This window comes from Miniopterus schreibersii, assembly GCF_964146895.1.
Source record: "Miniopterus schreibersii genome assembly, chromosome: X".
Lineage (NCBI taxonomy): Eukaryota > Metazoa > Chordata > Mammalia > Chiroptera > Miniopteridae > Miniopterus > Miniopterus schreibersii.
Window position 1 is genome coordinate 13,772,735 of NC_138104.1, and position 23,114 is coordinate 13,795,848.

Sequence of the window (23,114 nt, forward strand, 5' to 3'; positions counted from 1 at the left end):
CCTTTTGAATATGTAAAATACTTTTTAAATTGGCTGAAGTTATGTTGTCTGTGGCATCTCTCCCACAATTTCAATACCTAGTTCCTTGAGATCATAGCAAGGCTGGGAGCTCTACAGGGAAAACAACTTTTAAATCCTCACACGTTGCCCTGGCAGGTGTAGTCCCGTTGGTTAGAGCATCATCCTGTACACCCAAGGGTAGTGGGTTTCGTTCCCAGGCAGGGCGCATACCTGAGTAGCGGGTTCAAGGCAGCCGATTGATGTTTCTTTCTTACGTCAATGTTTCTCTCTCCTTCTCTCTCCCTTCCTCTCTCTCAAATAAATAAATAAATAAATAATCACATGTCCTACCAATGGAGCAGATGCACAGAGCTGCCTTGTACCAAAGCGAAATATTTGCTCTACACCTACTAGGCTTGAGAATAATCCTCTAAGATGTCAGTGACAGCTAGTAGTAACTGTCCATGATTGAAGCATGCTCAATGCTACAATCTCTCAACTTTAGTAGATAAAGTAAAAACATAAGCCTCCTACAGTCATTTGCACCACCAAGAATAAAAATAAATAAACAAAACAGTATTCGAGATGATACTTGGGGCTGCTCTGGGGACCTGAGCCAAGATTGTCTCATCAGCTTCCTACCTCATTTGTTTAGGGCCAACTTCACCTCTCGCCCTTTTAAATACCCTGGGTCAAGGGTGAAGTTGATCTGATAAGTGATTGTATACACCAATGTTACAGACTTGAGAGGTTAGTCCTCCCTGAACTCTTTCTATTTTGAGCAGGCAAATGATTAGCCCAGAGAAATCAATCACAATGGTGGAATTTGAAACACAAAAGCAGAAGACAGGGAAGGAGACCCCTTCATCCGATGCATATGGACAGCAGCCCACCTGTGCGGTCAACCATGAGAACATTCAGTATCTCATAGGGAAAAACAAAACCTAACCTTTTCTGTCTCTGAACAACCCTGAACAGATCATCCACAAACTTAGGAACAGTGTAACCTGGATCTGACAGCAAAACGTAGCATGCACGCTTCTTTTCGTTCTGTTTTGTTCTCTGTTGCAGAAATAGCACACCTGTCAAAGCAGCCGGGCACAATGGGGTGCAGCCCGAGTAAAATCGTATCAAAAAAGAACAGACAAATTATAAGGTAATAGTACAACGCTCACATCCAGTACCTCCTTGTCACCTCACAAGCAAGCTGACAGCTGAGCCAGCCCACTACTGCGTGCTGATGAAAACTACTGACATCTGCGTTCTAGTGCTGCACCCGTACTAAACCCGACTTGAGCAAATTCAAAACTTCACGCTGAGCTTCAAGTGTAGAGAAAGAGGGATTGAAAGGGCCCTCTTCCTTCCCTCTCGCCATCCTCGAAAGGCAGGAAAGGGGAAAAAGTGAAAGAGGGGGGCAATGCAGGCGCCAGGAGAGAGTTAGGAAGAATGCGGCCCAAATACACGTATAATCCACTTAAAACCAGAGTTATCTGATTGTTTATTGTCTGACTCCTCCACAAGAATGTAGGGTCCATGACAGCGGGATTTTTTGTACCTTCATCACTACTGTATCCTCAGGGTCTGCTGCATAGTAGATGCTAAATATATTTGTTGAGTGAGTGAATGAATGAATGAAATCAGTGCTCTCAAGAAAATAAGAGAAAACACACACACACACACACATTTGGCTCTACATGCCTTTGGCCCACTTTAGAAATGGGCACATGAATTGGAAGGAGTAAGTAGTCCAGCAATTACGAGACTCAAGTTATATTCCATGTGTTTTTTTAAAATTTATATTTATTGTTGAAATTATTACAGATGTTCCCTTTGTTCCCCCATTGATCCCCTCCACCTCAAATCCACCCCACCCCCAGGCCTTCCCCATAACAATGTCTGTGTCCTTGGGTTATACTTATAGACATAGAAGTTCTTTGATTAATCTCTCCCCACCCCACACTCCACCTTCCCTCTGAGATCCCTCAGTCTGCTCCATGCTTCTATGTCTCTGGATCTATTTTGTTCATCAGTTTATTTTGCTCATTAGATTCCACATATGAGTGACATCATATGGTACTTGTCTTTCTCTGACTGGCTTATTTCACTTAGCATAATACTCTCCAGTTCCCCCCATGCTGTCCCGAAGGATAAGTGATGCTTCTTTTTTATAGCTGCATAGTATTCCATGGTGTAAATGTACCACTTTTTTTTTTTTTTTTTTTTTTAATCCACTCATCTACTGATGTGCACTTGAGAAGAATGTATATTCTGCAGCTTTGGGCTGGAATGTTCTGTAAATGTCAATCAAATCCATCTGATCTAGTGCGTCATTTAGGGTCACTGTTTCCTTGTTGATTTTTTGTCTGGAAGACCTATCCAGTGAAGTCAGTGGGGTGTTAAAGTCCCCTACTATGACTGTCGTGCTGTCGATCTCTCCCTTAAAGTTCTCTAGAAGTTTTTTATAAATTTAGGTGCTCCTATATTGGGCGCGTATATGTTTATCAGGGTTATATCCTCTTGTTGGATCAATCCCTTTAGTATTATGTAGTGACCTTTCTTATTTCCCGTAATGGTCTTCATTTTGAAGTCTATTTTATCCGATATAAGTATTGATACCCCAGCTTTTTTTTTCATTTTCATTCCTTCACTCTCATCCTGTGTGAGTCTTTTGTTTTGAGGTGGGTCTCTCAAAGACAGCATATATTTGGGTCTTGTTTTCTTATCCATTCAGTCACCCTATGTCTTTTTCTTGGAGCATTTAATCCATTTACATTCAAGGTTATTATTGATACATACCTATTGCCATTTTAATTCTTTATGCCTATGTTTCTCTTTCTCTCTATTTCTACTTCTAATTACAGCAGCAGTCCCTTTAACATTTCCTCCAGTGCTGATTTGGTGGTAATAAACTCCTTTAGCCTTTTTTTGTCTGGGAAGCTCTTTATTTCACCATCCATCTTGAATGATAGCCTTGCTGGATAGAGTAGTCTTGGTTTCAGATCCTTGTTTTGCATTACCTTCAGTACTTCATGCCATTCCCTCTGGCCTGTAGAGTTTCTGATGAGAAGTCATCTGACAGCCTTATGGGGGCTCCTTTGTAGGTAACAGATTGCTTTTCTCTTGCTGCGATTAATATTCTCTCTTTATCTTGAATTCTTGGCATTTTAACTATGATGTGTGTGGGCATGGGCCTCTTTGGATTCTTCTTGCTTGGGACTCTCTGTGCCTCCTCAACTTGTGTGACCTTTTCCTTGACCAGGTTAGGGAAGTTTTCTGCCATTATTTCTTCAAGCAGGTTCTCTAACCCTTGCTTACTTTTGACCTCCTCTGGCACTCCTATGATGCGAATATTGTTACATTTCATGATGTCCCACAGCTCCCTTAGACTATCCTCCTGTTTTTTTAATTGTTTTTCTTTTTGGATCTCTGATTGATTTTTTTCTACCCTGTCTTCTAATTTGTTGATCTGATCCTCAGCTTCTTCTAATCTGCTGTTTATTCCTTCAAATGTATCCTTTATTTCTGCTATGTCATTCTTAATTTCCTTCATAGTTTCCATATCTTTTTTTTTATGCTGTATTCTTATAATCAGTATTCTGAACTCTATATCTGATAGATTGCTTATCTCCATCTCATTTAGCTCTTTTTCTGGAGGCTTCTCTTGTTCTTTCATTTGGGCCTTGTTTTTTTGTCTCCCTATTTTGGCTGCCTGTTTAGGTTTGTTTCTATATATTAGGTAGATCTGCTAGGACTTTCAGTCTTTTTGGAGGATCTCTGGTGCAGGCCAATGCCAGACACAGTTTATAACTGGCCCTGAGTACCCTGTTTGGAGCCATCAACAACCCTCGGCTTTAGGTCTCCTCTGCTGGGACTGGGTGCATTTGGACAGAACCAAGATGTACACTAAAGTTTGCTTTTCCAAGGCCCGGGTCCATAAGCAGATCAGGCAAAGACTCAAAGCAATATGAGGTCTGCCTCTACCTGCAGGCTGATTAATCTGATTCTCTTAATGAGCCTCAGGCTGTACAAACTCCACAGGGTGGGGCAGCTGGTTGTTATCAGTCTCTTAAGGAGCCTCAGGTTGTAGAAACTCCTCTGGGCAGGGCAAGAGGCTTTCCAGCAGGGTGGGGCAATTGCTTCCCCCCTCAGACAAAAGCTGAAAATTCCCTGCCAGAGAAAGAAGTCCTCCACAGTCTGGGGGAATGACTCGCACAGGAATCCAGACGGGCATCCCCGGATCTCACTCTCCAGAGCCCACAACCCCAGACTCTCCCCACACAGCTCCAGCCGACTCTTCCCTCTCTCTGCTGGAGCCCAAGGTGAGTGGCTGCACAGAAAACTTTTTGCATTGGCTCTTTAGGAAGGTGCCTGCATTTCTAGCCACCTCTCCCTGGCAGACAGAAACCCGGCTGCTTTTCACAGCCAGATGTTATGTGGGCACCTTTCTCAGTTCTGATGTTCTTGGCTGGGAAGTCCAGCTTGTGGTTTAGGCCCCAGAGTCCTCAGTGGGAACCCCCCATGGCTGAGATCTCCCTCCGGACCTTCAGGTGCTGCCTGTGGGAGCCCAGCCAGCCCTCTCGCACCTCCACCCTTCCTACCAGTCTCTACGTGGTCTCCACTTTTCCTCCTTGGTTATGAGGGTGCTCTCCAGCTCGTCTTCAGTTGCAGTTGATTATTCAGGGTGGTTTTTCTGTGTTTTAGTTGTAATTCCAGTTTGTTCCTGGGAGGGTGTCAGTGTAGCTTCCACTCAGTCTGCCGCCATCTTTAATCTCTATGTTCCATGTTTTGCTGCTAAATCACTTTCTCTCTCTCAGCTTCATTTTCTCCATCCATCAAATAGAGTTGAACCAGATGACCCCTAAGGCTACTTCCAGCTTTAACATTCCATGTTTTAAAGGAAAATCAAGCTTACTTTAGTGAGAAACAGAGGAGAGATGAACTAAACTCATTTGTATACAAGAAGCAAAAGCCGTTTCCTCCATTCTCACCCCATAGAGAAAAGATTTTTTTCCTGTTGTTTTTAAATGGCTTGAGAAATAAAAACCATGAGGTGGAGGAAGAGCGGTTCACAGCTGAAAGCAAACTGCACCATTTAAATCAAATATAAAAGCATTGACTAACTGTCAGCCAAGGTTGAAAGTGTCTTCTTATCTAAACTTGTCACCTCCTGAGCCTCTGAGAGGTGACAGAATTTTGCATGTGGATGCCCTGTCTGAGGTGCTAATTGTCTACATTTCAAATGCCCTAGGCTATTCTCAAACCCAGGTAGATTAAAAGGATGATGCCAAGGGTAGTCAGTTTTACAGAGTGGATGTGACATTTCAGAATATTTTTCTCTAACCTTCGAAAACTAACTTTGTTCTTCAACTAGCTCATATATAGGTGTGAATTCTCCTGTGACAGTGTTCTGATATTGCCACTTGTGGTGAGTTTACACATTATCTTGACACTAAAATTCACTTCCTTTACAAAAATGAGAAAAGAAAAAAATTGAATGTCTTTTTAAAAAAGAGCACCTCATTTTGATAGTATTTGAGTTTATCTATGAGGCTATTTTTTTTAACACCCTTTTGTACATGAAAAGCCAGAGACAGGGTTGTCGTGTGTGTCAATTTAAGCCTATTTTAAATATGTTTACTCTTTGAAGCAACACTTATAAGCATCTCTTGTGTGACAGACACTGTAATAGGTACTTAGGTTAGAGAGAAAGAAAGCACATATGTGCACTCAAGTAGCTCACAGTCTAGCAAAGGAGACAGACAAGTAACAGACAATTAGAATTCACTTAGTAAGAGCTGTGCTAGAGTAAAGGATGGGGCTCTGGGGGCACAGAGACTGGGCTCTAGGGCTCTAAGGACATCTAACTCAATTTATATTCTGAACCTACACAACCTACTCAAGACAGCGAGTTCTTTATCTTTCTGTCTCCTACGTACAGTTCCTTTAACTTGTCCTAATTTTACTTCCTTCATGACTCAGAGGGTGCTCCCTAACTCTAGCTGAAACTCTGCCTGCTTCTGAGGTTTTATTCTGGGAATAACAGCTAATATTTGTTAACTGCGTACTACATTTCAGACATTCTTGCTAAGCACTTTGCATGTATTTTATCTTTCTTATTTATTTATTTACATCAACAACCCTATGAAACGTATACTGTCATGATTCCCATTTTACCAATGGGAAAGCCAAAACTCAGAGGTGGCCTGCTCAAGGTGCCACAACTGGTCAGTGTCAGGCCCAGGACTTGAACACAGGCTGCTGACTTCAAAGCCTTTGCATTTCAGCACTATCCTCTTCTGCCTCCCAACATGAATTCTGAGGTCACTGCACTAGATTGGTCAGGCTTCAGTCGCCCATCTAGAGACTGTAATTTTGACTTCTAGAATATTTTTCCACACTTCTCAAGTGTCAACTGTTCCCATGACCCGGCTTGTAGTATGTCTATATCTATCTACATGCCTTATGAGATCAGATACACTGTGTGAACCTGGTTGGTTAGTACGCATTGGAAGGCTCTTATAGAGTCAAGGTCTATTCGCTTAGGTTTATAGGTCTGGAATCTGGATCATCAGCTTCTCTATCCAAAGTAATGGAACACTGAGTAGATTATTTTTTTAAATGGTCATCTTCTATCCTGGGAAGACCTGGATATACAGTATACAATCCTCCTTTTTCTCTGTTTTCTAGGCCAAATGAAGGACACTCTTAGCCAGTTTTTACTTATCTTTCCCTGTGAAGATGAAATGAAATGACGTATGTGATGCACCTGGAATCTAAGAGACCCTCGAAGTTTCTTTTTCCCACTAGTCCTTGAACTCCTCAAAGAGGGATGATGCTGTTATCGTAATCTTTGCACACCCAGATCGTAACACAATACCGGCACCGAATTAGCTCTCTTGCTTTCCCCCTCTTCTTTCCCTTTGTAGAGAGAACTCTGTGCAGAGAGTGTGGCTTCTTATTTGCCTCAAGGAGTATATCATTTCTGACATGGACTTCTTTCACGTTCATCGTTTCCCAGTGTCTATCATGTGGTCTGCCTCACTTTGGTTTATAGAAACAACTTTGCACATCTCACACCTTGGCACCTGACACAAATAAATCATCACATAGTCTTTTTGGTCTCATCAACCCGGTCACCTTTGGACCGTGACGGAATCTTCTACCTCCCTTCATCCTGGTGCAGGCACTTGGGATATGACACCAGAACAAGGAAGTATCACTTCTTTGTAGAAAAAAGAAAGGCTCCAGCTTTCCTTCTAAAGATCTGTTCTCTTTCTTGGATGCTCAAAAATAAAGTTCCACCACTGGAGCTTAAACTAAAAGATTAAGGTCCAAGACACTGTTATTTCATCTCTCTATTTTTTTTGCCTGAACATTTTTAAAGAAACCTCTATTTTAAACCATGGATAACCACTTTGATCTATATACCGCATACACCGAAATTTGGCAAAGTAATGGAAAGAAATGAACTGTATCAATGTTTCCCCTGAGCAGCTTTGTACCAATGAAATATTATAATCCAGCAAACAAAACAGCTAATGGTGGATTTCTAAATGCATTTTGTAGTTACAGATGCAACATTGACATTCTTTTTCTTTTTCTTCTCAGTAATAAATACTTCATGAAAAAATGCTAGAAACATTGACTAACAGGGAGCTCAATAGTATGACTCTTTTACAAAGCAGGTCATATATGTTCTGAAGTTTCAAAACTATCTAGACAATATCAGGAATTGTAGTGGTAAAAGCATGAAATTTTTTCAATACTCACTCAATCCTTTTCTTTCCTGGAACCAATATGGCTCACTGAATGATCAAAGTAAATATATGTCAAGCTAAAGAATAAATGAGATTAAATATCCTAAAACTTTTACTTACAGACAAAACCCTCAGAGAGCTCTTTGTCATCATTTTATAAACACTGGGGTATGGTTTAATGCTGCCTACCACAAAAGTAATCACAAGTTTCTGCCTTGTGTGCAATTATTTTTGTAATGTAGTGCAGAATGAAGAATAAAACCTAAAATAGTAGATATAAACATAAAAAACAAAGCTGGAGAATGTCACAAGTGAAGCTGTAATACTGCATATTATTTCAAAGAAAAACAAAGTCAACTTTTCCAGCAACTTTTTCATTGACTAGGGGCAAAATGTGAAACCATCTGGCTACTATGGAAGCTTTGCAACCCAAAATGGTACATACTGAACTTGGACTCCACTAAAATCCTTTAACACTTACTGGTACTTTGCATGTATTAACACTCCTAGCTTTCTACAGAAATTATTCCTAACTTGTCTTCCCAAAGCTCATAGAAGTTAAAGAAGGTAGCACTGATGGATTCTGAAGTATTGGCAGTATTACAAAGAGCCTAGTAAAACGGTCCATTTGCCTGTGATTAGGTGGCATGTAATAATAATATAATAGTAATAATAATAGTCATTGAATCCTCACAAAAAAACTTAAACTTAAATGGCAAGTGACCACTTTTAGTTGAAATTATATCAATTTTGTGGGAGCAGACTTTATAGACATACTGGCTTTCTTAATTTTAAATGAGAAAATAATCATTTATTAACTAATGCTGTTTGATACACAGGATCTTTTAGAAACTGATATCTACAGACCAGAAAATATGATAGGACAATTGATGAAAAGGCTGATAACTAGTGTTTGATGTATATTGGTCTTATTTCTTCTAATAGAACAGGAGATCATCAAAAGCAGTAATGATCACTTCCACAGAGTCTAACACAGTGCCCAGCACATAGGAAGCCTTCTCTGCATGCATGCTGTTTGCTTGATCTGTATAATAATAATAATAATAATAATAATAATAATAATAATAAAGCTAGAGATTCTTATTGACATTTCTTCTAAAATTGACACTAATGAAGATATAATGCTTTTCTACAATTTCTTTATGCCCCAGAGAAGTTGGGCTAGGTGTACCAGGATCTGACCTACTGGAGGGATTATTAGGCCCATTGAATAGAGTGTTTCCAACAGAGAACCAAAAAGGGAGTGGTACTCAAGGAATTAATTGTATTAGATCCCCAGGGGGTATTTATACCCAGTGCACAGCACTTCCGATGCCTATTGCACTGTGGTCCTGAATACCTGTCCGAAGTTTGGTCAAAGAGCAAACACAGTAAACGAGAAAATCTTGTCAATAGCAGCTTCATAAGGTCACAGGCCAGGGCTGTTTGGTATCCTTAAGCTTAGATGAGGCTTAGTGCCAGTGGATGTACTCACTCTATCATGTGTTAGAAGTGAGGAAACCGCTCAAGAATGCTATGCACAGTGCCTGCACCACATAATAAGAATCTGCTACTATTTGGTGTTGAGACTTTACCAAGCATGCGATAAGGAAATTATGCATTTCTTTGCCACTCTGTCATAGATTTAGTACCATGATTTAAAACACATTAATTCCATTCCCCATTTTGCAATATGAGTCTGAAGCTTTTGAAGTGTCCTTTCCCCCTACTTTCTCTCTGAAAAGTATATATGCATATAAATTGGACTGTTACAACTGGCACTTCAAACAAAAACAGTCATTCAGACAGACTTTAGATTAAGCAGTAGGGATGGGCTTTGTCTTAATAGTATTGAACTCGGCTCTATGAACTTTTCATAAGGCTAGTCTACTGAATCAAATACAAGTCACTCCCACTGCCTAAAGTTCCCCTTTTTTCTTTCTTTTTTTTTTTTTTTTTTTACAGTCCTGGCAGCCTAGCCTAGGTGGTCACGCATCCCAAAGCTTGAGAGATTCTATAAGAGCAGCTCCATAGTCACCAGACTGCCACTATGCCTCAAAGTCTCTGCATTACAGTCATTTCATTGGATTTAGGCATTGATGATTTATGGTAACACACAAATATATTTCTCAGTAAGGGTAAAATGTTAAGGCAACATGGTATAATAGAAAGAGCACAGACATTAGAACCAGTAAAATTGCACTTTGTAGCCAGGCTTCACCAATCCCCAAATTTGGATATTGAGTTACCACATCTGTAAACCGGGGGTAGTAACGCTCACTTTTGAAGAACTGTTAGTATGGCTGCTTACTATACCTTAGAGTCACCAAAAGGAGAATGTGCTTGGAGTGCCTGGCACATAGTAAGCACTCAATGGAGTTCTTACCATATTAACAATCCTTTATACCCATTAGCCCATTGTCACAGAGCAGAATCCTGAGGGTAGAAAGGAGCCAACACTTTTGGGAGGATCAGAAAACTTCAGTAACTTGTTCAAGGTCACACAGCTAGTGAACAGCAGAGCAAGTATCTGAACTCAGGTCTCTCTAACTCCAAAAGTCCAGGTTCTTGCCTCAGACCTGCTGCCTTTTCTTGTGTGTACCCAGCCCAGAAGAAAGCAGTGATTTGACAGCCTCAATGATTCAGGTAGCTTTGGAAAAAGTCAGCCCTGAAAGTCCATAATCATATTAGACTATATAAAAGCTATGCACAGGATGAGTCTGCCTTCATGCCAACTCAAAGGCATGCCAATGAACAGCAGAGTCCATTTGAAACCATCAATGAAGCAACTGTGGTGAGATCTAGAATGGCTTGGTGGTACATCAAAATGGATAATGCTGAAAAATTCCCAAGTCTCATCTGTGTCCCATCCTCCCAAAATTCCAGGGAGCTATCAGCACACACATACACATGAGTATCACAAAGCCAGCCCCAACCCAGAAAACAGCTTTGGCTTGCTGTCCCTGATGGTCCCCTTCCTCCTCAGTGATCTCCCAAGTAACCAAGGCCTCCAGGTAATCAGGCCTCTGAGGAAAGAGAGAAAGCTGGTGGGGCAGGATCACATCTGTGCTCTGCCCCCTCTCTGCCCCTGTACCCAGCAGGTAGCCAGTCACCCCCATTTGCCTCAGGGAACATTTCTCTTATTAGCAGACTGTCTAAGCCTGGCTGCTTTCCAGAATCCTGAGCTCCTTGATGGGATTGTGCATAGGAGGGAGGGAACAGTGCCTTGGAAAACAGAAATGCAGGAGGGAAATTTCTACCGAGAGGGACGGGCCTCAGGGAAATGGTGCACATAGGGTGGCTGGACACCAGGCATTAGGTCTCCTAGCCTAGATAGAAGCCCCCTCTCCACCTCACCTCTCATGCCCCATGGGCTCAGAAGCAGCAGAGATGCCCATCTTTGAGGGACCATGTGGACTTGGACAGTGAGGGTAACAGGGAAAATCACAAAATGATTGAAGGCCCCACAGTCTCCCCCTCCCATCCTTGAGTAACTCTCAGGAAGAGGAGGGGCCCTTCAGTAGTGCATGAGATTGACTTTTCACCTCAGCAGGATGGAGGGAAGATACAGATTTAAGCTGCAGCCTTTGAGTAAACCTGCCCTGAGATGCACACTACATAAGACACCACAGGGAAGTGCACACGCTTTATTTCTAGTTAGAATAAAAAAATCCTGACAAAGGTTGAGCTTGGTGAGCTGAGACCTCAAGGGGGAAACTCTAGGACATCTTTTGTTCAAACAAGAGGCTGATCTGACTTCTCACACCCAGGCTCCACCTGCCTCTGGAGAGCCCACAGAGAATATACCAAGTGGAAGACAAGAAGCCCAGGGCATTCTGAAGAGCGCCTGTCCCACCCAGTCCAGTCTATGTTTAATCCAGTTAGTCCTCCCAAGAGAAGCACGATGTCTGTCCTTGGAATTCCTTTGGCTCTTCATCCACTCTTGACTGGAAAGGGACTTGCGATGAAAGTGGCCGAGGCTCAGGGCTCAAGTGTATCGCCAACACTCCTGGAGCACTGTCCTTCTTTAAGACAGTCACCCAGTCGTCTTTCAGGCAACCAGGACAGCTGTCCCTCTCAAGGGAGGAAATCAGCAGAGTGCCAGAAAACTCCAGCTTGCATCCTTGTGAAGCTGTTACTGTTGTAATTAGTTAGTTATTAATATTAATAATAGGAAAGGAGCAAAAGAGAAAGCCAAACATTATAAGCATGGTCATCTGGGCAGCTTCACCAGGAAGCCGCAACTTCATGCTCCACAGGGAATCACCAGTCCATTCCCTGCAGATCACTGGGGGAAGGGCTCCAACAAAGGGAATGATAGAGCATGCACAGTGAAGTTGTGGTGATGTGGGGAAGGTGCTTGCCTGTTAGTCTAACCTGGGAACAAAGATCAGTGGCTAGAGGGGTAGAGCCACTGCAAGCCCACAAAAATTTGGGAATACACAATCCACAGACACAGAAAATCTCTTTCCTGTTCCTCTGGTTTTGTTCCTGCTTCCTTGCACTCACCCTTGTTCTTTCCATAACCATGTGGTCTTACAAACCACATGGCCCATAGCCATGCATACCCCACATGAAATGGACTGCAGCTGGGAACACAAGCTAATTTAACCTAGCTGGACTGGACTGGACTGGACTGTGCAAATATGGAGTGGAAATTCTGGGCAATGGCTTTGGTCTTAGCTCTGATGAAGGCAAAACGGGGCTTTTCCTTGGTGGGATGGAGGGAGATGGGACCTTGGAAACTCAGGGGTTTAATTCTACAGAAATAAAACTTTCCACAACACCTCATCCTCCTATGGGGGCCTCAAAAATTATTCCAGCACCCCAAGAAGCTGGCAACAGGTGAGGACACAGCACCTCACCAATAACAAGGCCACTTTTCCATTATTTGCCACTGCTCATTTGTCTCACCTGGGATCCATGAGACGAGTAGTCATGTTACGCAAGTCCTTTCATGAAAGTCTTTTTGATGTTGCTCTCAAAATTGCAAAAATATCTGGATGTTATTTCAGTCGGGTTTACCCAAGGGTCACACTACATGCAAGGCAAAGAAGTCACCTCTGATCTATTTTGTATCTCAAATTATGCTCTCTCCTGTAATCTAACCAAACTCACTAAATAAGGTTATAATGTGTGCACCAGATTTTTTTTCTGTTAATCCTCACCCAAGGATATTTTTTCCATTGACTTTTAGAGAGCGTGGAAGGACGGGAGGGAGAAGGAGAGAGAGAGAGAGAAACATTGATGTGAAAGAGACACATCCATCAATTAGGTGCCTCCCGCACGTGCCCAGACCTGGGCCAGGAATCAAACCTGCAACCCAGGTTTGTGCCTGTGACCGGAAATTGAACCCACAACCCTTAGGTGTAAGGGCCAATGCTCTAACCACTAAGCCACACCGGCCAGAGCGTGTGCACCAGATATTTAACACATAAGTCTAGTTCCAAACATATATTAGAGAATAACTTTATTTAACAGATTTCATGAAATGCATCAAATTTGCCATCTGTGGAATTTAACAATGCAACCTTATGAATTAATTCCTTGTCTCAACAAAGAAATTAAATTCTAATAAAATTATTTTGTTCTTCCTTTCCCCCCGATGAATGCAAAAGCATCTCAAAGCATCTCTTCTCCCCTGACTTCTCTTCTTGGATGGTGTGATTTCTTTAGACTCCTTGGAAATCTTCTAATGGAACAGGTTCAGCTTCTTCAGCAACAGGCAAATTCATGAGGCTCAGAAACAGAAAAACAGGCGTTCACCTGTAAAACTTAAAAAAGGCAAGAAGCAAACATGAACACTGCAGTAGGTTACAAAGGAATAGCATTTTCACGGAAAAGCAATGCTCCTAAAATTCGATATAGCGTATAACCTTAAAAAACACATGGCTGTTCCCAGCCAAAGACATGGCATTTTCAGGGAAAGGGGGTTAGAGAAAACAGAAAGGAGTGGAAAAGGAGGAAAAAGGCTTTATTATTTCAGCATCTCCAGGGTGTCAGCCAATCAGCATCAGCCATCCAGAATTCACCACCTGTGAACTTCAATGCAATTAGGAGAAATCCCTTATTTAAAGAGTAAGACACTCAAAAACATCCCCTTTGTTCAAGTTAATTAAAAAAAAATTACTAACCAATATTACCCCAATAAATTTAATTTAAAATAAAAGAAAAAGGAATATAAATACATATGTGTTTTGTCTGTGCACCCACCATGATAAAAAGTTGTTAGTTTGGGTAATGGGATAATGGATTCTTTTATTTAATTTTTTTCTATGATAATTTTGGTTTCCAATTTTCTGTGAAGTAAATGAGTTACTTTTTTTTTTTTTTTTATCAGAAGGGTGTCTTAGGAAATTGGTTTTTCTTTGGAGTGTTTAGATTCTTGCTTACCCTCCTGAAATGAGTTTGTCCTGGGTTCAGATCTCCATTCCCAACTGCCATACAGAATTTCCTGCATCTATAGCAGAACTTGCGCCATGAAAAATTAATTGCTTTACACCATGGGCAGTCCCAATTGTGTGGATTGTAGCGTGAGGCAGCTTGGTGCTGGGATTGTGAGGCTCTTATCACTTTTGGTTGGGAGGCATTCTGCTCCTGGACCTGCTGTTTCCTTGGATTTTCTCTCACATCAAGGTTCTTACTGCCCTCCAGGGATGTCCCCTGGGGTTCCTCTGGATCTCCTTCCTGGTTCTGACTCCTACTGCCCTCCAGGGAGGCATTCTCCTGGAGCCTCTCTGGATCTCCTTCCTGGCTCTGGCTCCTGCTACCCTCCAGGGAGACATTCCCCTGGGGCCTCTCTGGATTTCCTTCCTGGCTCTGGCTCCTGCTGCCCCCCAGGGAGACATTCCCCTGGGGCCTCTCTGGATCTTCTTCCTGGCAGTGGCTATTGCTCCCCTCCAGAGGAACCATCCCCTGGGGTCCTTCTGAACTTTCTTCTTGGCCATGGCTCCCACTGGCCCCCAGGGGTACTATATTCTGGGGTCTCTCTAGGCCTTTCCCCTGGCTGTTGTTCTCGCTGTTGCCCATGGTAACCATGCCCTGGGCCCTCTCTAGATGTAGTTCTTGGCTGTGGCTCCAGCTATCCCTAAATGGGACTATTCCCTGGGGCCCCACTGCACTGTTTACCTGGCTGTGATTCTTATTGTCGCTCAGGTTGAACATGCCCTGGGGTCTCTCTAGATCTTGTTCCTGTCTAAGGCTTCCGATGTCCCCTAAGGGGACTCTATCCTGGAGAATTTCAGGACCTTCCTCCTGGCCCCGGCTCCTCTGGCTCCACAGTGGGGCCATCTCCTCCTGGGCCCCCACTGCAGCCCACGGGCCAGGGGTGTAGATCCCCGCAGGCGGCTTCCCAGCTGGCATTGCTGCGCCTTCTGCTCCCACGAATACTGCTGGTGGTGGTAGAGGCGGCAAGAATGGCGATGCCATTGAGAATGGTGGGTGAGATGGAAATGAGTATGGCACTGGCATTGGCAGAGGCGGCTGCGTTTCCTGGGCCCAGGAACTGCCAGGCATCCCTATGGCCCCCACATTTCTCTGCTGCTCTTCATTCGGGGGCCATGCTGTGGCCCCGTGCTGCTGGGTTTGAGGTGCCCGCGCCGTTTCACGGGTCAGCAGGGCAACCTGGACTGACCCTGCAACCAGGAGCAGCCGCCCTTGAAGCACATCACGCTCACTCAGCGCCCGCTGCAGGGCGGCCTGCGTGAAATGCAGCTGCAAGGCCATCTCCTCGCGCTCCTCGCGCAGCCGCTGCAGCTCGGGGGCCAGACCCCAGGCGGTTCCCTCAAGCTCCTCCACCCTCTTCTGCAGCCGCTGGACCTGGACCACCAGCTGCTCGCGCTGCCTCGCGCCTACGCGGACGCCCAAGGCGAGCGCGCTCCAGGTGCAGGCCCTCTTGCGCGTGCGCGGCATGTCGGGGTCTGTCAGGACCGCCCGAAGCCGGTCCTCTATCTCGCTCCAGGACTGCGAGCGGAAGGTCGTGTAGAAATCAGGGCCACCCCCATTCATGAGGACTTCATTGTTGATGAAGCTGATCACCTCGTTGTGGCGGAAGCCGCTGGCGCACTCACTAAAATTCATCGCCATGGCGCTGCGGCCTAGTCACGCCACCGCCTCACAGGCCAAGCGGTTGCTGAGGCGACGGCAGCCGCAGCCGCCGCCGCCACCAATAAAAGCTGTGGCCCGCGCGCCCCTCGCCCCCCAGTTCAGTCTCAGTCCAGTCTTAGCCCAGTCCTAGCCCAGTCCTGGCCTCTTCTTCGGCCTCTTCCAACCCCACGCCCTCGTTTTCCTCACAAGCACGCGAAGCTGACCACCGCTCCTCACCAACTCCGACCCAGCCAGTGGCGGAACACGTCACAGAGACGTGCTATGAGTCACGCCGCAAGGCCTTCTGGGACGCACCTTCCTTGGTCCATCCGCTGAGAATTGTGGGAAACGGAGCTATTCCACGCAAACAGTAAGCAACTGACAGCTGGAGTAGCTCTCCGAATGTCAGACAAAGTAGATTTTCAGACAAAAATTATTGAGATAAAAAGGATATTATATAATGCTAAAAATGTCAATCCATCAAGATATATCAATTAGAAATACATATACACTTTACATATGCACCTAAAAAATAGAGTCGAGAGAAGATAGAAGCAGTTCTACCGTGATATTTGGAGACTTCAATGCTCCATTTTCCATAATTGATAGAAAGACTTGACAGAAAACCAATAAGGAAATACAAGACTTGAAAAACACTGTAAACCAAATAGACCTAACAAACATCTACAAAACAGTCAACCTCCAAACAGCACACTACATATTTTTCTCAAGTGCACATTGAAGATGCTACAGGATAGACCGTACGTTAGGCCACCAAAGAAGTCTTAGTTAATTTATGAAGATTGAAGTCTTACTAAGTATGTCCTCTGACCACAATGGAATGAAATTGGAAATCAATGAAAAAGGAAAAATTGAAAAAATATACAAATATGTGACAATTAAACAACACTACTAAATAACCACTGGGTCAAAGAAAAAAATCATGGGAAATTAGAAAATAAGTGGAGATTAATGAAAACAAAATTACAATATACCAAAACTAATAGAATTCGGTGAACGCAGTGCTCAGAGGGAAATTTACAGCTGCAAATGCCTACATTTAAAAAAAGAAACATGTAACTGTTACATTAATAATGTAACTACCTACCTTAAGGAATTAGAAGCAAGCAAAAGGAAAAAAAAATGATAAAAATTAGAATGGAGATAAGCAAAATAGGAAAGAGAAAAATATATAGAAAACTAAATAAATCCAAAAATTAGTTCTTTGGAAAGATCCATAAAATTGACAAATTTTTAAGAAGATGTTTTTTTTAAAAAAAAGTTTCAAATTACTAAAATCTGGAATGAAAGGAGGACTTTACTAGTGACCTTATAGAAATAAAAAAGGTTATAAGAAAATACTGTATATGATTACATGCCAACAAATTAGATACCTAGAGGAAACACAAATTCCTAAAAACACACAAACTACCAAAACAGATTTGAAAAGAAATATAAAATCTGAACAAACCTATAAGAAGTACAGAGATTGAACCAGTAATCAAAAACTTGCCAACACAGAAAATCCCAAGACCAAACAGTTTCACTGGTAAATTCTACCAAATATTCAAAGAGTATTAACAGAAACATTTCTTAGACCCTTCTAAAAATATAAAAGGGAACACTTTCTAACTCATTATATGAGGCTAGTATTATCTTGTTGCCAAAGCCAAAGACATCACAAGAATAGAAAACTTATAAACCAACATCCCTTATAAGTATAGATATAAAGCGTCTCAACCAAATACTAGCAAATGGAATCCAGCTGCATATTAAAAGGATTATAAAACATGACCAAATGGGAATTATTTCAGGAAGCAAGGTGGCTCAGTAAGTGAAAATCAATCAATGTAATACACCATATTACTGGCTTGAAGGAAAAAACACACGTGATCATCTAACAGATACCAAAAAAGCATTTGAAAAGATGCAACACACTTTTGTAAGAAAAAAAAAACTCAAAAAAACAAAACAAAACCCAGAAAGGAACTTCCTCAACCTGATAAAGGGCGTTTATGAAAAACTCACAGCTAACATACTTAATGGTGAAAGACTCAAAGTTTCCCTCCTAAGATCAAGAACAGACAAGAATGCTGCTTTCACCAATGCTATTCTACGTGGTCCTAGAACTTCTAGCCAAAGCAATTAGGCAAGAAAAAGAAATAAAAGACGTCCAAATTAGAAAACAATAAGTAAAACTATCTCTCTTTGTAGAGGACATGATCCTCTATATAGAAACTCCCAAAGAGTCCACAAGAAAATTACTAAAATGAATAAATTCAGCAAAGTGGCAGGCTCCAGGATTGACATGCAATAATCAGTGGTATTTCTGTAAACTAGCAATGAACAATTTCATTCCCAGGAAATTAAGAAAATAATTCCATTTTCAATAGCATCAAAAGAAAAAATACTTAGGCATAAATTTAACCAAAGTTGACTTGTATACTGAAAACTACAAAACATTGCTGAAAGTAGTTAAAGGAAACCTAAATACAGTGGAACCTCAGTTCTCAAGCTTAATTCATTCTGAAGGCTGTTCAAGAAGGGATTTGTTCAAAAACGGAATCGTTTTTTCCCATTAGAAATAATGTAAATTGAATTAATCTGTTCCAGACCCCTAAATGATTCCCTGTTTGACCCTTTCTTATATACAGTACATGTCTTATGTACTATTTAATCTATAAACAAACACTTCTTGTCTTAAATTCATCGAACCACCACCTACTAGCTTTAGACAAATCACTTTCAGTACCCCTTCCAGGCCATCTTCCCTTTTTCACATATCACTGCCTCAGGCTAACTGCTTTTAGTTTATCCAAATCAACAACAATTTTTCTACCTCTTCAATTGCTTGTGATCCTTGTTTTGTGAGCACTTTATACCCTTAGCAACATCAGCACACTTGGTGGCCTCTTTATGTTTTAAAATTACGCTAATAGTCCATTTCACCAGCAACAAAAGCAAAAAACAAACAAACAAGAAAACACATGAATATATTCACAGCAAGGTAAACTGACTCACATTCTCTCTTTTGTTTGTGGCCTGAGAGATACTTGCTGTCATGCTGATGTGTCAGCATGAAAGGGTTGTCAGGTCGAGAACTGAAGTATTGTTCGAAAAAGGAGACATTTTTTTCCATGAACAACTTGGTCGAGAACCAAATTGTTCAAGATGGGAGACGTTCGATTATCAAGGTTTGACTGTATATAGGAAGACATCTCTTGTTCATGAACTGGAAGATGTCATATTGTTAAGATGGCAATATTCTCTGATCTACAGATTCAGTGCAACCCCCCTTAAACCCCAGCCCTTTGTTGCAGAAATGTAAAAAGTGATCTTAAAATTAACATGGAATTGCAAGGGACCCTAATAGCCAAAAACACTATTTTAAAAGAATAAAGTTGGAAGATTCACACTTACTACAAGGTTAGAGTGTCAAAATAAAGTGGTACTGGCATAAAGATAGGCATGCAGATCAATGGAATAGAATTGAGAGTCCAGAAATAAACCCATACATCTATGGTCAACTGATTTTTAAAAAGGATGCCAAGACTGTTCAATGAACAGTTTCTTCAACAAGTGGTTCTGAGATAACTGGATATCCACATGTAAAAGAATGAAGGTAGACTATTACTTCACCCCGTATAAAAAAATTAACTCAATTTTTGTTTTGCTGCTGCTGCTGCTTGTTTGGGGTTATTGTTTTAGTTACTTTTAAAAATGATTTTGTAAAGTTTTTATTCTATATCGTAAGTGGCCACAGAAGTATGTGTTCCATAGGCTTAGCGATCAGTTAGTGAATTAAGAATACATCTATATTCAATATGTGCAAGGCTTTGCCCATAGCAGCTGAGTGTGAGTTTTTCTAAACATCCATCAGTCCATATAAAGGAAAAAGTTAGGAGACTACAAAGGTTCCCCCCAAAATGGGGGAAGAGATTAAAAGTTATAGAGTCTTAAAAAAACCCTAACATTTCTAATTGTTATATTCTGAAGCCAGTATCAGAGATATGATAGAAGACCTGTCCAAACTCATAAAATTTAACGATCCCACCCCTACTGGCCAGAACAAAACAGTTATGATTCTAATACTGGGAACATGTTGTGTTCATGGACTGCAAGTCTTTGATTTTGGAGTTCCAGAAGAAAAGGAGGGAGAATCTGGGGCATAAAAAAATATTTGAAGAAACAGTGCCTGAATAGTATGAGAATTTAGTGAAAAATATGTCTGCATCTCAAAACTCAAAGAATCTCAGCAGAATACACACAACCACATCTCAGCATATCATAGTGCAATTGCTGAAAATGAAAGGTTAAAAAAAGTCTTAAACGCAACTAGAATAATGATAAGAATTTTCACTGACTTTTTATCAGAAATTGTCATAAGGCGATGCAATGACATCTTTAAAACTGTAGGGGGGGGGGAAGAAATGTTTTCAGCCTACAAGTCTATATCCAGTGAAAATACCCTTCAAAAAAAAAAATACACCTATAACCACCCGAAGCCTCAAAATATTTTTTTAAAGAGAATTTTTCAAGCTCTCTCACTCTGAAGACTGCCTCTGTGTTGGGACACTCCTTTCAACGCTTCGCCAAGCTGTTTGGAGCACTCTCTTCACCTTTACTTTCTGTTTGTGCAGAGCCTGAAGGTCAGCCAGAGGTGAAAGCTTAGGATCTGCTCTGAAGATTAGGCCTTTTCTGAGCATGTGCCCCATCTGGGACACGGCCTTCTTGATTCCCTGATTTACACGGGAGCTTTCAAAAGCCCTCCTTCCCCCACATACCTCCTTTCCAAGCCTGTTTCTTCCCAGGCCTTTTGATTTGTCTTGCTTGCGTTGTCTGTGGTCCAAGGCTGCTCTAGCCAATACTTTTGCTTTTATCAAATGCCACCTGGGAAGCCATCCTAAACCTGAGAGTGCTCTGAGTTGGGCGAAGCAAAGGCCAGCCTTTGCGCTCCAGTCCTTCAGGGAACCACCAGACAGATCAAAATACACAACCACAATTCTTTGAGAATAAGATCTATCTTGCTCCCTCAGCTACTTGGCAACCTGCACCAGGGGCACAGGCCGGTGTGTGGGGAAGGGCAGGTAGACGATTGAAAACGCCAGAGAACTCTCTTGCTGCAATGCGGCAGCTTCTTCATTAAGCTTTCCCCCGGTGGTTGTACATTTTCAACTAGATCCCAACGTTCTGCAAAGTTGATTCTGACCATTTTTGCCAGCTCATGCGTTGTTTTAATGGAGGGACAAAACCCTGGGTTTCCCTACTCTGTCATTTTTGGTATAAAGAAAGCTATCATAGCCCCAAACTATTAATATTACAAATAAGATTAATTTCATCTCCAAGTCATCTTTCCAACTCAGCCAGCACCTCTTCCAGGCAGACTTCCCTGACCACTCCACAACCAATACTGTAACTAGTTTTTTATTCTTCTTTCTCACCAACTACACTCAGTCTCTTGAGGGCAAACTGATTGTATCCTTTCATTTCAGGGTCCCTAGCACCTAACATGGTTCCGGTAACATGATAGTGTTTATGAATGCCACAGGGAGGGTACAATGGAATAATGACAGATAGGGAAAGAGGGAGAAACAGAGACTATTCCATGATTTCTATGATACTTGTTAAAATTTAGGCTGAAACCTATTAGGGGGGGTATCCTTGTCATGGTTTCAATACAAAGAAAAGTAAGTTTTTAAAAGACACACACATCCCTAACGAAAAAGTTTTACCATATCCAAACTGATACATGTATCTTTTGGGGAAGTGCTTTCATACAATGTTAAACTTTATAACAACTTCAAACTATTTCTAAATTAATGCAACAACACTTCATAAATGCCAAGGTGTTTAAAATTATTATTATTAAATTTAAGGTACTTTTGACCTTTAAGACCTTTATGGAATCAATTTCCACTGTATTGAAACAGGAAGGTGATATACAATGGTCTTTATATAAAGTGAGATTTTAAAAGTAACCTGACTGAGTTATCACTTTTGATGAAACAATGATAATATCACAAATACCACCACACTTTACTTTGCAGGTGTGCAAGTTTGCAAAGTGTGAATGTATGTTTACAAGAGAGTAGAAAAATCCAATTGCATAAATTAATCACTCTGAGAAACCACATTAGAAACATAGCTAATTTTTACATGATTTTCAGTAAGTTCGTATACTTTCAATTTTAGTATAACCTCTGTCACAAAGCTTTCATAACAGCTTTAAATGATAATCATTGATGATAAAGGAAGGAAAATAACATTTTAAAGTTCATCATATTAGTATGTATCTACGCTTGTGCAGATTTAATCTCCCAGGAATCAAAGGTGGTAAATAGAATAGAGAAAAGGCATATACAGTAAATATAAGCTATATGTGCTGAGTACTGAGGAACAGTTTTATACTGCTTTAGGAAAATTACACCTTTTATTACATATGCTTTCTTTTCTTGTACTTTGCAACCACAGTGACCTCTGCAATATAGCTGCCCAGCAGATGCCAAAAGAAAAGAGAGGAAGCACCCGGGCAGTTCATCTCAGAAATGCTAGACATGTTCCCTAATTTCTCCCCCATGTGAGCAGAATACATGGGTAGGAAACCATAGTAGATAACGCAAGTGTGAGCGTAGCTGAACATAATGTCACATTGTAAATATAGCTTACAAGCAATTTCACCTGACCCATATTGACAACATGCATAGTTGTCATTTCGCATATGCTCAAATCAGCCATGAAGAGTAAACAGATCTCGTAAGTTCAGTTTATACAGACAAACTGGATTTCCTCTCTCCATGTTAGGTCTCAAGTATCTGTAAGTAACATCACTCTTAAACATTTTCACTGAAGCCATTCACAATTTTAAGTCTTCCCACCCCCATTCCTGCCACAAAAACACACTCATACGCACAATCTCTTACATATGCTCACAAACCAAGGTGCCCTGGAGAACTCAAGGAGACAGGACCTCTGGGACATTGAGCTCCAGCTGACTAATGGGCTGGCAGGACATGCTTGGATCACCACGCTTGGGGGGTGGGGGCAAGGAGAGATGAGTCAAGTGCTATGGTGTGAAACTGGAATGGATTCTCAATCCCCAAGATTTGAGAGTCTTAAGGGTAGGGCATTAGGTAGGGGGCCAAAGCAGGAGAGGAAGAACCTGCTAGGTGGCAGATTTGTGAGCAGCTAGTCATCTCAGGACAAGCATAGACTGACTGGTACAGAAAGACTGGGGACACAGCCTTTGAGAAAAACATACTGGACTAGCATTGG